The 16,489-nt window shown below is 41.0% G+C and overlaps 1 protein-coding gene and 1 pseudogene across 1 annotated transcript in view; one reads left to right on the top strand and one right to left on the bottom strand.

The window, feature by feature from the left end:
- The window catches only part of LOC136872460 (protein Wnt-5a), an 822,369-nt gene that overhangs the window by 95,250 nt on the left and 710,630 nt on the right, over positions 1-16,489 (top strand). The window lies entirely within an intron of this gene.
- LOC136872824 (5S ribosomal RNA) lies at positions 16,104-16,201 on the bottom strand (annotated as a pseudogene).

The raw sequence follows: 16,489 nt of genomic DNA, 5'->3' as shown, positions 1-16,489 counted from the left end.
ATTAAATCTATACTAATCTATCTTAAGCTGCCTCTAACATGGACGGATGACCAGCTCACATGCTAGGGCACCCCCTACGTCTAAATTAAGCCTATAACTAATTACAACATAAAATCTATACTAGTTCTAAATCTATACTAATCTATCCTAAGCTGCCTCTAATATGGACGGATGACCAGCTCACATGCTAGGGCAGCCCCTACATCTGAATTAAGCCTATAACTAATTACAACATTAAATCTATACTAATTCTATCCTAGTACCTCTTATCATTAACTAATAAATCAAAACCAATACTGTCTCAATACACATAAATACACCTTCACTTGAATAAATACCCTCTAAACTTCGCTATCTTTCCTAATATCCATAAATACACCTTCACTTGAAAAAATACCCTCTAAACTTCGCTATCTCTTTTAATATCCATCCATCGAACTCAACAATCATTCACTTCATTTCCATGCCACATATCATTACATATCTACCTCTTATCATAAAGACACCTTTACTAGAATAAATACCCACTAAACTTCGCTATCTTTCTTATCATCCATTCGCCACCATGCCCCTGCTGAACATACACACAAACCTTTGCACATTCCATTCCTCCTACATTTCCTCTACTTGTCTCTCTCAGGGTTGCTGATTCCATGCTTCAGCGGTATTATGAATGTCACAGACCCCATACACGCTAACCTTAGCACATTCCATTCCTACTACATTTCCTCTACTTGACTCCCTCGTGGTTGCTGATTCCATACTTCCGTTGCACTCACATTCTGCTAATACGTATTCTACTCATGTTGCAACTTTATCACTGCACTACCTATCTATTCCTGCTCATCTTATTCAACCATGCTTAATCTAATTAAATAATCATCTAAAACCAACTTTGCTTGCCGATTTACCATTAACTAATAAATCACTTACCAATACCATTTAAACTTCGCTACCTCTCTTAACATTCATCCATCATCGTCATACTTAACACTTCAATTCCAGTCCTCATTCACTTTACAATTATAATACACATTAAGACATCTTTACTTGAATAAATACCATCTAGACTTCGCTACCCCTCTTCTCATCCATCCATCGAATTCAACAATCTATCCATCTTATATCTCAAGTCTCATTACTTGAATAAGTACCATACAATTACAGTACACTTAAAAACACCTCATCACCTCGCTACCTCTCTTATCATTCATCCATCATACCATACACATGCAGACACCATCACTTCTTTACTTTAACCATTACAATGCCCTTCGAACTCGACAATCCATCCATCTTATATCTCAAGACACCATTATATGAATAAGTGCCATACAATTACAATACACTTAAAAACACCTTATCACCTCGCTACCTCTCTTATCATTCATCCATCATATATCTATTATCATCACCTTTCATATTTAACACTTCAATTCCAGTAGATACCATCCAACCTCCTTTATATCTCCAAACTCGTAACAATTACACTACACATATAGACATCATTACTTGAGTAAGTACCATCTAAACTTCGCTACCTCTCTTATCATCCATCCATCTAAACTCTGATCCAACTTCTAAACATCAATACATATCTACCTCTTATCATTCTTCACTTGAATAAATACCCTCTAAGCTTCACTACCTCTCTTATCATCCATCCATCGCACTCCACAATCATTCTCTTCAATTCCATACCACATATCCTTACATATATACCTCTTATCATTAACTAATAAATCACTCACCAATACGATCTCCGTCATGCCATCACTTGAATAAATACCATACACTTGGTCTATCCATCTTCTACCTAAAGACACCATCACTTCAATTACAATTATACTACACATACAGGCACCATTACTTGAGTAAATACACACATACAAACACCACCATAACTGCGCTTCTGTCCTCCATCATAGGCAAACTATGTTACTTACTACCGTTACTTGACTTTTTACTTCTCGTAATTATTCCTTCCATTTTTCCTTTTTTGTCCCATAGGTCCTTCAAACTCAAGCTTCTCCCTTTGATCACGGCACTTCTTACTTCTGCTTCCTCCCTCAAACCATTATTCTCGCTCCGATTCTGTCCGCTTGTCTTCCCCTGTGGTTCTTTTTCTTCCCTCGCGCAGACTTCCGACACTAATTCGTCCATTAAATTCCTGACTACTTCCATCCTTCTTGCATTTACTTTTTCTTCAGCTCTTTTCATGATCTCTTCCCAGGAACCCCATCTACTCAGTGTTCCTTCATTTACAGTATGTACATCAGCCCTGGTAGTTTCTTCTTGCCTCGAACTGTCAGCCCTGCTAGTTTCTTCTTGCCTCAAACTCTCATCCATTAATTTCAGTTTCGATATTGTCCACTTTCGGGTCCAATTCCTGTCGCTCACCACGAGTATCTGACCACTAATATACGCTTTCAATCCCTGAATTTTTGCTTTCACAAGATGTTTCTTAAGAATTTTAAAATTTCTACTCTCTTCTCTTCCGAAATCTCTCTTAATTCTAATGTTCTCACACTGTAGATTACCAGCGTTCCTTATCACTATGTCTGCCATCAATGAAGATAGCAGCGACACTTTTATGGGCCTGTGCCCTCCCACCTTGCCAACTCTCTCCACATTGTCTATATCTACCTCACTGAAATTTCTTTTCTTTTTTTTTTTTTTTTTTGTATAACATCTACCACTTTGTAAATAATGTCCACTTTAGATTCTGCCTTGTCTTCCTCCACCCCATAAATAAATATGGATTTCTTCTTGCGCTCCTGTCTGCAGAATTCGATTTCTTTCTTCAGGTTTACCATCTCTTCATCCATATTTTTTATTTTCTCTCTTAGTGACACCAGTTCTTTCTCGCTGAATGGCATTACTAGCATCGCTCATATCTCCAAGTGGCATGCACTGAACTCCAGCTAAATAATTTTGTATTTACATTTTCGTGTCATTCCTTAGAACGTTTCTTTATAAAGTCAAAAATCTGCAAACTGTTAAGTCAAGACAAGTACAACTGTATGAATAACCCGTTCGCTTTACCGCAGTCCAGGGAGCTGGGTTTCTTTACCGGCGCGAAAGAGCGCTACCCCCAGCGAAATTCAAGTCGCTTGGTTGACGTATGAGCTTCAAGCCTCCTTCTCTTGGGCTGGCGGGGTGATGGCTGTTGACCTCACTCTGAGCATCTTACGGCAGCAGAGCAGCTAGCTTGGTACATGTTAGTTGTTATAGTTAACACTCGAAGTGTTCAGCGCCACACACCAGAGGCCACAACAAGAAAACAGTATAGCCACTTGCAGATAATCTTGCTAATAGAAAGAGACATTTTATGAACTCAGTTGTAATTAAAGTATTTTATTTTTGGATCTCGACGTGTATGAACTTTTTGGTAGTTGACGACACATGTAGAATATGTTTTTCGATGCACTCGGAAAAATATTTAGGTTACCCAGCATGAACATGGAGCCATGCGCAAAGTAAAATAATATTGTACTTGGTTGCTCTGTACGAGTGGATTTGCCTGTGATGATGGTATATTGTGAATTTTTGTAGCGTTCTCCTGATCTATGGCTAAACGGTTAGCGTGCTGGCCTTTGGTCACAGGGGTCCCGGGTTCGATTCCCGGCAGGTTCGGGAATTTTAACCATAATTGGTTAATTTCGCTGGCACGGGGGCTGGGTATATGTGTCGTCTTCACTATCATTTCATCCTCATCATGACGCCCAGGTCGCCTGAGGGCGTCAAATGAAAAGAGCTGCATCTGGCAAGCAGAACTTGTCCTCGGACACTCCCGGCACTAAAATCTATACGGCGTTTCTTTTTCTTTTGTAGCATTCCTCTTGGGTTATATGTAAAATTTTCGCGAGTTCTGTGGCATTCTTCCTGAATATAACAGTGGTATACGCCGCGAGAAATATTTCCCCTCGTTTGTACCTACGCTCAGTAACCGAGTGAACTGTAAAAATTCGACGACGGTAAAACACCTGCTAAATTTTGCTCATTCAACTTAGGTTAGGCTTTATAAGTAAAAATACAAAAAAACAAAGTTAGCGCCAATATATTTCTGTGAAAATCATGACTGTACTGTTACGAAGCGTCAGTGGGTGAAACTCTTAAGTACAATAGTTAAAACCTGTTGTAGCTTAAATTATGATGTGTGTGAGTATGTGGTTGTAAATATTCTGACTCAAGTAAGTTATAATACATAAGTTATTTCATATCTTTTTAAATGTACTTATTGTCTGATCTGTCTGCCTGCTGTCATTTCTTGATGGATACAGTACATTTGCATCCATCTCTTGGCACAGGCCAGAGTAAAGTGTAGCTTCCACCGAAGTCCCAGTCTCATCCACGGCTGTGACAATATGGAAGCTGCTGGGGTAAGGGTAGTGCTGAATAATGACATTCAGAGCACGACTAGTGCATCTGAGTGTTATGAAAGGTGCTGCTCATAGGGTCAGTCGTGCTGCAATAGCACTTTCTGACCCAGCGAGGAAAGCAATGGCAAATTACCTCACTCCGCATGTTGCCTAGTACGCCTCATTTTGGTGCTGCCATTGGTTTTTGCGGTTTCCTTATAACCGCATAACCTTTGGTGGTGCTATTTGAAGATCCAACCAGCCTCTGGGCTGATGACCTAACATACAGTCTGATCTGTTTGCTTGTTATGTTTCCACGTGGTTATCTAGTGAGTTTATAAAATAATAATATTGGCTTTAGAGAGAGTGGTACCGAATGTGTTTACAGCACGCCGCTGCGATACCTCAGTCACTTTCATATTGTAAAAGCCTAGGAGAGACTGAAACAGACGGGCCAATGAAAGTAACAAATTTGTTGTAGCCCATAGCACTGTAAACTCTAGGTCTCGCCAGCAAAAGCAGCTGAAAAGTGAGGAGTATCTGTTTAAAAGGCGCCATTCCACTTCGTTTCTTTAAATTAGCATTTCGTCCAAATGCATTGACGTAGTTGAATACTATCGAATCCATGAGCAATCCAGACAGAAAGTTTAAAAGCAGTACCATACCCGAGCATGGGTATGTTCCATGTGTCTTTTATTATACAGCGTGTTTCAGCAACACACTTTATTTAGCTGTAACTCTGCGTCCTTACATGACTTTTAAATTGTACGTACATTGTAATGATGCAGATGGCAGATTGCAATTCGATATATCGATTTCAATACATATCGCGACGTCGTTCTGGCCGAGGAGCAATATTGATGTACCCTGTTGTTGTTTTCGTCACGTAAAGCTTTGAAATGGAGTACACAATTGCTAGTTGCTTTACATCGCACTGACACAGATAGGTCTTATGGCGACGATGGGTTAGGAAAGGCCTAGGAGTTGGAAGGAAACGGCCGTGGCCTGAATTAAGGTACCTGCCTGGTGTGAAAATAGGAAACCACGGAAAACCATTTTCAGGGCTGCCGACAGTGGGATTCGAACCCACTATCTCCCGGATGCAAGCTCACAGCGCGTGCCCCTGACCGCACGGCTAACTCGCCCGGAGGAGTATACAATTCAACAGCGTGTATTTCTTATGAAGAATTACTGACTCATCAATTCTGTTACCACCACATAAAGAGCTTACAGACGTGAGTACGGTGTTCGTAATTTTCCTGATCGAAAGACAATTCTAAGGTTAGTGGAAAAGCTCGAACGAAACGGTTCATTAGTTAGCGAAAAAAGGAAGCATAATCCGCCGTCAGTAGTGCCACGGCGCTCTGTAGGTGCTCGTGAGCAATTGCTTTGCTCCCCACAAAATTATTTACGCCGTCCGTCACAAGAGACCGGATACTCGGTAACGATGTGCCGAAGAGCAGCAAAACAAGGGTATCGGCATCAGAAAATCCTCATGTGTTCCACGAGACATCATTTCAGCCAGAAAATGTTGGAGTGTGATATGCAATATCCGGTCATAAGGTTATTGGACCAATTTCCTTTGATGAAACTGCTAATACGTATGTGTAAAATAACATTTTCACGGAAATTGTCGACCAGCTAGACGACATCGAACTTACGCAGGGATATTTGCAGTGGCCAAAATGTGAAGTGGACAGAATTTTTTTTAAATTTCGTGTGGCTATTTCTAGCAGAGTGCAGCCCTTGTGAGGCAGACCCTCCGATGAGGGTGGGCGAAATCTGCTATGTGTAGGTGACTGCGTGTTATTGTGGTGGAGGATAGTGTTGTGTGTCGTGTATGAGTTGCAGGAATGTTGGGGACAGCACAAACACCCAGACCCCGGGCCACTGGAATTAACCAATGAAGGTTAAAACCCCCGACCCAGCCGGGAATCGATCCCAGGACCCTCTGAACCTAAGGCTAGTACGCTGACCATTGATCCAACGAGTCGGACAGTGGACAGCAATGATGGTTCGTATTTTTCTACAGCAACCGTATTTACAAATCGCACACTTCGTACATTTCTGAAACCAAGTTTCTAAAGAAATTATCGATATTTATGAAACGAGAGTGCAATTTGTCACTGCTAATGTCTATTATCTTCCTTTAGAATGCTCATTTGTCACGATCGGTTACTTGTGAGCGCCGCAAAAGGGATCTATACTACTGAAATAACATATATATATGATATTGGCATGGTACTGTATAGGCTTTTGGGCTTATGCCGTCTCAAGAAAATACAGTGAAATTCTCTACGTTTCGCAGAGAACTGTGCTCTGCGTTATCAGAAGAAAATCTCGACTGTTCACGAGAAAGGCTTCTTAAACAATGACCTTTTGAAATTTAGACGTTATAATAGAAGTAGGAAAGGTGCGTTCATTCGTCACCAGATGGCCCCCGGACGCGGCACAGCACCAGCGTTCGAAGCGGAAGCTGACCGAACCACCAGAATCAGTCTAAGAGGCTCACATAATATACGTAACATATGGCATTGACAGGTGTATGGCATTGACACAAGCCTGGAATGAAACATCTGGCGATGAGGAACGTACGAATTTGGAAAACAGCGAGACGAAATAACAATAGTGAAGGGACAGGGAGGGGAACTACCTACGTAAATCCTTAATGGCCATGAAATAACTCATGTGATTTGAACTTTACCTTTGGAAGACAATCATGCTTGCACAAAACAGCGGTTAACCGACTGAGCTACTGAGATCCGCGCGAAATAAAGTTGCTTTCAGAACCATGTTCCCTGCGTGTCATTTTGAACGGTTTCTCAATTATTGTCTTCACGGCAATTGCTGATCGCTTTTAAAACACGCAGATGGGAATTTAAATGCTAGGATAGACAGGAATCTTATCCTACGATATGTCATTTGCAGTTCTGTGCCTTGTCTGCGCACTCTACTGAAAGGAGAAGTGTTCGAATTAGCAAAGTTACTCCTGATAAGAGTCTCAGCGTTAATTTCTATAACACTGAATTATGCATCAGGAGTGTGTGCGAGTCAATTTATAAGCAATGAGCTAATCTCAGCCAGAATGCCTGAGGCTACGCCCTGACAGTCCCATTAGTTGAATGGTTTTGTCGATGAGATCACAATGTGTCAGCTTGACTCAGTCCAGGAAGGGGCGCCCACGCCTCTCGCTGCAGGTTAGTAAGGAGACCAACTGCTCTAGTTCCCAGCAAGTGTGTCGGTAGGAAGAGAATGCTAAACTTGTTGTCTCTAAACTAAAGATCATAACGCTGACTATTCAGTCATAGAAGCCTTTTTTCTTTTCTTTTTTTCTTTTTTTTTTGGTTCAGTTCGTTCGTTTCGGCCTACTAAGGACCACGTTACTTCAGCTGTCTTCTCTAGGCTTCGATCTTTGTCCAGTGCTCCTTAATTCGTTGCCGGATAACGATCATCACGGCTGCCGACATTGGGATTCGAACCCACTACCTCACGAGTGCAAGCTCACAGCCGCGTGCCCTTAACCGCACGGCCAACTCACTCAGCGTTTCCCATTTCCACACCAGGAAAATGCTGAGGCCGTGCCTTAATTAAGGCAACGGTCGCTTCGCTCATAGTCCTTTCCCTGTCCCATCGTCGGCATAAGACCTCTCTGTGTCGGTGCGACGTAAAGCGACTAGCAAAAAAATAATAATAATAATGGAATCAGACACAGATGAGTGGGAAGGAAGCGGCCATGGCCTTAATTAAGGTACAGCCCCAGCATTTGCCTGTGTGAAAATGGGAAACCACGGAAAACCATTTTCAGGGGTGCCGACAGTGGGATTCGAACCTACTATCTCCCGAATACTGGATACTGGCCGCACTTAAGCAACTGCAGCTATCGAGCTCGGCCGTTCCATTTTAAACAGTGGCTAATCCCAAACTATTCTTTCAACAAACCACAACAATAAGAATAGTTGGATTACAAAGTCAACTTATGTACGATACCTCAGATACTCCTCAGAAACTCAATTACTTAAGGTTTAAAGCCAACCTACATTTTTTTTTTTTTTTTTGCTAGGGGCTTTACGTCGCACCGACACAGATAGATCTTATGGCGACGATGGGATAGGAAAGGCCTAGGAGTTGGAAGGAAGCGGCCGTGGCCTTAATTAAGGTACAGCCCCAGCATTTGCCTGGTGTGAAAATGGGAAACCACGGAAAACCATCTTCAGGGCTGCCGATAGTGGGATTCGAACCTACTATCTCCCGGATGCAAGCTCACAGCCGCACGCCTCTACGCGCACGGCCAACTCGCCCGGTAACCTACATTTTAGAAGCAATTCTTAACAATTAACAAGGATAAGACATGATGAGAACACATTAATTACAATGTTAAAATATAGGCCTCCTTAGATATATCAATACATTACACAAGGGCCAATCTTAAAGTACATTTTCAAAATAGAATTTAATTACACAAGAAACTCGTTTATCCGGATTAAGTGGGACCGGAACTGATCCGGATTATCAAAAATCCGGATAATCCGGGAAAACTAAAAAACAAACACAGTTCATGTTATATAATATATTAACATAAGTTGTACAGTAATACCTTTTTTTCAATTGTACAAAAAAATATAAGAACACTTTTCTTACATTTTCGACTCTGTTTTATGCACTAACATAATGTGTGAGCTTTTTCTGTTTTACATTTGTATAGCGTTTGCGCTCAGCACGATCACGAAGACGTGTTAATAACATCAGTTCTGCCGGTGTGGTTTCAGTCTGGGATTTGAAATAAGCCATCAGTTAGTCCAGCTGCATTATTGCATCTCCCTGAGTCGTTGTTTCTTCTGATGGAGCACCAGTTTAATTTTCACCATCAATCTCGTCATTATCTGCCGAGGAACAAGAGTTAATAATTTATACATCTGTCATTACCCCGTAGCCTAAATTACAGTCATTTTCAACCAGTCATTTACGTCGTTCACATCTACGTCCGAGCATCCGGGAAAGTGTGCAAATGTGTCAAGGAACTCAGAAGAGCCCACGGTTTCCCATTCTCAATTCCAGGCGAATGCCGGGACGGTACCTTTGATAGACCTCGGCCGACTTACTTCCAATTAACTATCCTTGGTGGAAAAGACATTCAAGAAGAATCGACCCCGTAAATACTGTGCAAGTAAAAAATTATTATTATTATTATTATTATTATTATTATTATTATTATTATTATTATTATTATTATTATTATTATTATTATTATTATTATAGATCGGGATTAATGAGGGCACGCTAAACGGGATTTTTGTGTACAAGGTTGAAAAAGATAATATACTAACTACTGTATATTACATGCCGTAGGAACCCATAGTGTCCCCTTCGGCCTAAATTTCTTCTTATTATTGTCCTTCTTCTCCCGGTTGTTCCGCCGCTTCCCCACACCCTGGAGAGGTCATGGTGCCAAATGCGTCGTACATGTGAATTTTGCGCTGTTTTACAGCCAGATGCTCTTCCTCACGCCAGCTCTGTGTGGAGAGACCTACGTATTCACTATTGCGTGTTGGTAAGGTGGTGGTTTGGATGTATTTGAAGAGGAGTGCATTGAAATAAACACAAACATCCAGATGCGATTAACAAACTCTCCCTGGCGAGGAATCAGAACTAGGATCCTCTGAACCGAAGGCCTAAACGGTGACCATTCAGGAAAGGAGTTCCCTCCGATCTGGTACTACCTAACAATAAATTTTGAGTGGTAAGCTTATTGCTCTTGGGCAGAGAAAGACATCTCGACATGTCCCTTCGACGGTATTCAACAGACAACAATTTTAAAAAATAATTTATTTTATTTAGTATTACTATTGGTTACATTTAGTTCAGAATTACCATTATATCACTTTTCTGAAACGTTCATACAATTTTAGGTCTTTTGTTTGTTATATAATTGGATTAGGTATTTATAAACATAATTTCAGCCAAATATTTTGGAAACAAAAACTTACAAATATAAACACTCATAATTACAAGTTCTACAGTTCTGTGGCAAAAGAAGGACCATTTTTCTGAACAATTTGGTCACCTGATATCTGGAATGTTCCCTCACTGATGTGACTTTCTAAGTCACTAGCATCTTAGTTAACCACTGAAACATATGTACCAAATGTACCACGACTGCAGGACATCCATTATGTTGATGAAGATCAAAAGTGATATAGATGGCGACCAAACGCTGCATCAAGCTATCGGTGTCGGAAAAGTCTCCATCGTTCTTTCCTCAGATGATCCAGAAAGCCAGTGAATGTGAGGAACATTGGTTGGTTATAGCCAGGAAGGTTATAATGAATGGCAGCGGCTAGTAACCATAAGACTGCGTTCCTTTCGTTGCTCGGTCGTTGTGGAACGTCAAATTTCAGAATCTCTTGTTGGAGAGAATTATCATACTCTGTACCCTGTATTTTTTGATAACTTTCAACGGCCATTTCCATATGACAGCAGCATTTAGGCACGTAGAATTGTACGGGAAGAAAAAGAGAAAAGTTGGAAAGAATTTACAACTAAACTGGAAGAAGACAGTAAAGGGAATATGAAAATGATATATGGAATAGTTAAAAGTAAAAGATCAGATAAAGAAGCAATTACAGCCCTGGAGACAGCAGATGGGAATATAGTTCGCAATATGAAAGATATCACGGATACAATGGGGCAGTATTTTGACAAGCTCCTAAATGGCCCTAAAGAGATCTCTGTTGAGGATGTAGGACAGAAAACAATAGAGGAAGATATCCCAATTACATGGACAGAAGTAGAGCAAGCTCTCCACAGGATGAGAAGTGGTAAGTCAGCAGGAGCTGATGAAATTACAGCTGACATGATTAAAGCTGCTGGTCCACCAGGAATACAGTGGCTGTATAGAGTTCTCAGAACAATATGGAAGGATAATGAAATACCTGAAGATTGGACAAAAGGGGTGATAGTTCCTATCTTTAAGAAAGGGAGTAGAAGGAAAAGTGAAAATTACAGAGGCATTACCCTCCTATCACACGGCCTTAAAATTATGGAGAAGATCATTGAAGCCAGAGTAAGGGATACACTACAGCATATCTTAGAAGAGGAACAACATGGTTTTAGGACTGGAAGAAGCACAACAGATCTGATATTTGCTTTGAGGATGTTGGCAGAGAAACACTGGGAAAGAGGAAAAGACCTAATTATTGTGTTTATGGACCTTGAAAAGGCGTATGATAATGTTCCTAGATCAACTATTTGGAAAAGTCTTAGAAAACTTGGTGTACCAGAGTACCTTATTAGGAAGATCCAAATGCTATATAGTAATTGTAAAAGTTGTGTCAGAATTGGAGATGGTCACTCTGAATGGTTCAATACAACCAAAGGAGTACAACAGGGAAGTGCCTTGTCACCACTTCTATTCATAGCAGTTATGGATACCATTTTAAAGGAACTAAAAGGAAAAGGTAATAAAGATCTTCAGGCTCTGGTGTTTGCAGACGATGTGGCAATATGGGATGAAACAGAGGAGGGAGTGCAAAATAATCTGAATGCATGGTGTAAGAAGTTTGATGACTATGGAATGAAATTGAACCCATCAAAAACAGTAGCATTAAAAATCAGCAGACATTATACAGAATGCAACATAAAAATACAGGACCACCAAGTTGAAGTAGTACACTAATTCAGTTATTTAGGAAGCGTAATCGCTAGTAATAACAGAGCTGAGAGAGAAATAACAAACAGAGTAACCAAAGGCTCTAACTTTTACAGCATCGTTAGACACCTACTATGGGATCAGAAAGTCCCACAAAGAACAAAAATGACCCTGTACAAGTCATATTTCATTCCTATCCTTACATATTCTCTGGAAACCTGCACACTAACATCAAAGGATTATAGTAGGATTCAAGCCTGTGAAATGAAATTTCTTAGAACTGCCCTCCAAAAGACCCGACTTGATCATGTGAAAAATGATGAGATCCGATCTAACCTAGGTCTAAATGAATCGATGGAGGAAAGACTTAGGTCATCTAGACTTAAATGGTTTGGGCATGTTAAACGAATGAATAGCACAAGGTTACCATGTGCTTATTTGGAAAAGAGAATAACAGGTAGAAGACCAGCTGGAAGACCAAGAAGAAGATGGATGGACCAACTGAGGGAAGACGTGGAGAGAAGAGGATGGAATTGGGAATCTGTCTTGGACAACGAAATGTTTTTGAATAGGCAACTTTGGAAGACGCTCGTTTTCAAACACCCTACCGATGATGATGAGTAATCCGGTGAACCAAAGTGTCTGTAGAATCACATAGAGAGCATCTGTCATCCAATAGCTACTCATGTCTTCTCATTTAGATATACAACTCGTAGTCTCAGTGAGCACGTCGCAAAGGGCAACCTTCCAGCAGGCGAATTATACTAACTACCAACAGATACCTGCTCGTAGGAAACGCATGTCGAATGTCGAAAATAATATACCAACTACTGTACGTTACATGCCGTAGAAGTTCATCCTGCCTTCTTCGGCCTGATTCTTCTTCTTCTTCTTCCTCCTCCTCCACCTTCTAGCGCAGCCGGTGAAATGATAGCTTCGTCAGTATTATCCCACTAGGTATGCTAGAACGAACTCGGAGGATGATCATAGTACTACTCAGCAGACCAAGTCAGCCCCATAAAGTAGAAATAAAATTATTACGTCGACTTAACGGGAAGTCTGTTAGTCATCGGCCCTATGAGTTTGGTGCCATTCACGGGTGTTCAAATGCGATAACTTCGAGGTTTAACTTTCGGTGTCTCAAAGAACTAGCATACACCCCGGCGTTAGGTAAAATTGTAAACAGTTAGAAATGGTATTAAACAAATAGCATTACTACCTAATCATCATCATCATCATCATCATCATCATCAACATCATCATCATCATCATCATCACCGTTTCCTTTTACCCAGAGCAAATAGTTGGAGATATATAGTTCATCTTCACTTTATTCAGTCTTTCCACTACTCTTCATACAACATCGCATACCCACCGAAATCGTGCTCTCTTGTGTGATTATTTAACAAGCGTGCACATCGTAGTCTCGGCCATCCGTTCCTCCTTTCATTTCTAATGCCAAAGCTATTCTTAGTTTTGATCTTTTTAAAAAAAAAAAAAATTCATCTGTAAAAATTAACCCAAACCAATTCAGTCTACTTTTATCCTCGTTATGTATTTCTATGCGTCTTCGTTTCTCAGTCTAACTTTCCTTATATCCTGTAAGACATATTTCGTAAATGTAATTTCTGTTTCTTGAATTCTGTTTTCACCCTTTTCCTTTTTGTCACTTTTTCATCTGTCATCCATCACAGTCATTGGTATCTTCCTTCATAGTTGAAGGTTCGGCGATGACCCATCTGCGGTCCGATCAGTTGTTTTTCTCTATTTTTCTCCATCTTTCACTATTTGCAATATCTGATGTAACGTCATTGAGCCAGTGAGCAATTTCAAGTCACTCGAGTCTCACTTTTAGGAGATTAGGTTGTTTCAAACCAACAGCCCATTCTACCTGATTCGCTGTCACAGTATCGGCTATCATTTATCTGTTTCCAATTAAATTGGAGCCATTATTGGAGGTTCCTTGGACTGCTTCAAAACTAGTCATACGACTGAACTAAGAGAAGCATTATGTTGCTTGTTGTTTTAAGGGGCCTAACGTCGAAGGTCATCGGCCCAAGCATTATATTTTCAGTAGACGTTAGCAGAGTTCCAGTTAAGAAATCAACGCTGGTGCCCTTGTCTCTGCGATTAATAACGTTACGGATATGTGTAGTCGACTGTATATATGGTCTTTTATTGCCATGTATCTTTGAGAAGTCATAATACCGACTCCTTAACGATTTAGTATTCAAAGTGAATTTGGATGAGTTACCCTGTAGCTTATTTATAAAATACAGTAACCTTACGATTATTCGTGTTCGTATTGTCTGGTTCGCAGATTATTCGTGCAGCGTACTCATAATAGTGCGTAAAATGAAACGTTTTCGTACTCTGATCTTTTTCCGTGGTGTTTTAGGTACATTAGGTGAACTCACAGTAGATCCCAGGGTATCACTGGACAGGAGGAAGGAATTTCTCAACATAAAAGGAAATATTTCGGTTGGCAAACAACCAAGCTCATGGGGAAGACATCCATGATGTTAATGAAATTACGCTTGAGGAAGTGGGAAAGATGGTAAATTAACTCCACTGTCATAAAGCAGCAGGAGTAGATGAAGTGGTGAAATATAGCAGGAAGTGGGGGGGAGGGATGAAATGGCTTCATACAGTTATAAGATTAGTGTGCAATATTAGTACGAAATTCCGTTCTGAAATCGCCTCAGACTGGTTGAACTCCGCTTCACAGCAATGTAAACACGGATAGTCAGAGAGATTATGAATCAGTACTTAATCCTGTTGAAGGGTTGCTCCGCATGATTGCAGCACTGTGGTTCCATACTCATCTACACAAAAAATAGTGTCTCTGCATTCCCAACTCAAGTAATCCGCTACCATCACAATACTGATTAATGTACAGGTTAATACATTTCCGACAGATAAATCACACACACACATCACATTATATCATAAAGTTCGTATTACTTTCAATAATCCAGAACCAGAGGACGATGTTTACTACTCTGGAAGCTTAGTGGCCTGTTCGCTGCTTCAAGTAACATTAATTTAGATGTTTCATTACCACAAAACTCCATGTACATACCTCTCATATCTTTACTAGCAACATACACATACAGAACAAAACAAAAAAGGCAAAGCTTGGATCAACCTGATGTGATATAATTGACTGTATCGCACTAGATTGGTCCAAAGCCTTCGACCAAGTGTCACATCAGCGGCTTCTGTTGAAACTACCGCAGCTCAGCATAGGAGACAATTGACTGGAATGGATAAGATCCTTCCTGGAGGTTCGAAACCAGTGTGTGGTGTACGGAGGCGCTCGATCACCGGCTGTTCCAGTAACATCTGGACTAACACAAGGTTCTGCGATCGGGCCTCTCCTCTTCACTGTCTTTGTTCTCGATCTCCCAGATTGTGTCTCACCTTCAACGGCTCAATATTCCGACGGTACTGTGTTGTACAGGTGTACAAGAAACAGTAAAGACTCCCTTGCTCTACAATCTGATATGAAGAATTTGTCGATGAGTTGCGGTGTAAATAGCCTGAATATAAATGTAAATAAGTGTACAGATACGAGAATGAGTAGGTCCAGAAATCCCGTCACGAATTGTTATAAACTAGGAAGGCAAGGTGCAAGGCAACACAACTCCTGGGGTTCCTATATAGGAATTTCTGTCTGTCTGTTAGGTCATCAGCCCAGAAGCTGGTTGGATCCTCAAATATCACCACCAAAGGCTATGCAGTTATAGGAAAACCACATAAACCAATGGTAGTACCTAAATGAGGCGTACTAGGAAAGACGAGGAGTGAGGTAGTGTGCCATTGCTTTCCTCACTGGGCAAGGCAGTGCTATTGTAGCACGACTCACCCTATGAGCAACACCTTTCATAACACTCAGACGCACTGGTTGTGCTCTGAATGCCATTACTCAGCACGACCCACACCCCAGCAGCTTCCATATTGTCACAGCCATGGGTGAGACTGGGAGTTCAGTGGAAACTACACTTTGCTCTGGCCTGCGCCAAGAGATGGATGCAAAAGTACTGCATCCATCAAGAAATGACAGCAGGCCTTAAAGAGGTAATTGAGCCAACGGCACATGGTGTTCCCAAGCGGTCACCCATCCAAGTACTGAACATGCCCAATGTTGCTTAACTGCAGTGATCGGACGAGAACCCGTGTATTCAACATGGTAATTTAAGAGTGTTCAATCCACGAGCAATAAGGTCAGCTTTTCTTTGCATGGTTCGGCCCATACCGACGTGTAGTCTATCTGCTTGGCATCTCACAAGAGAGGAAAACATGAGTGAGCTGCAAAGAGTAAAACGCCACGCCGAAAGAATAACTAACCATCACTTCCCACCCCATCCAATAAGGTTACTTTTCATTGAGACAATAACCAAATAAAGTGACCTGATCTTTCGCCGGAAATCCCTCTCGACCTCTGTAGAAATTGATCCCTTCCAACGCCCATCGCTTGAGT

Source organism: Anabrus simplex, chromosome 4, assembly GCF_040414725.1.
Source record: "Anabrus simplex isolate iqAnaSimp1 chromosome 4, ASM4041472v1, whole genome shotgun sequence".
In the NCBI taxonomy this organism is placed as follows: domain Eukaryota; kingdom Metazoa; phylum Arthropoda; class Insecta; order Orthoptera; family Tettigoniidae; genus Anabrus; species Anabrus simplex.
The sequence above is the reverse complement of the archived record's forward strand: the minus strand, read 5'-3'. Positions and strand labels throughout refer to the sequence as shown.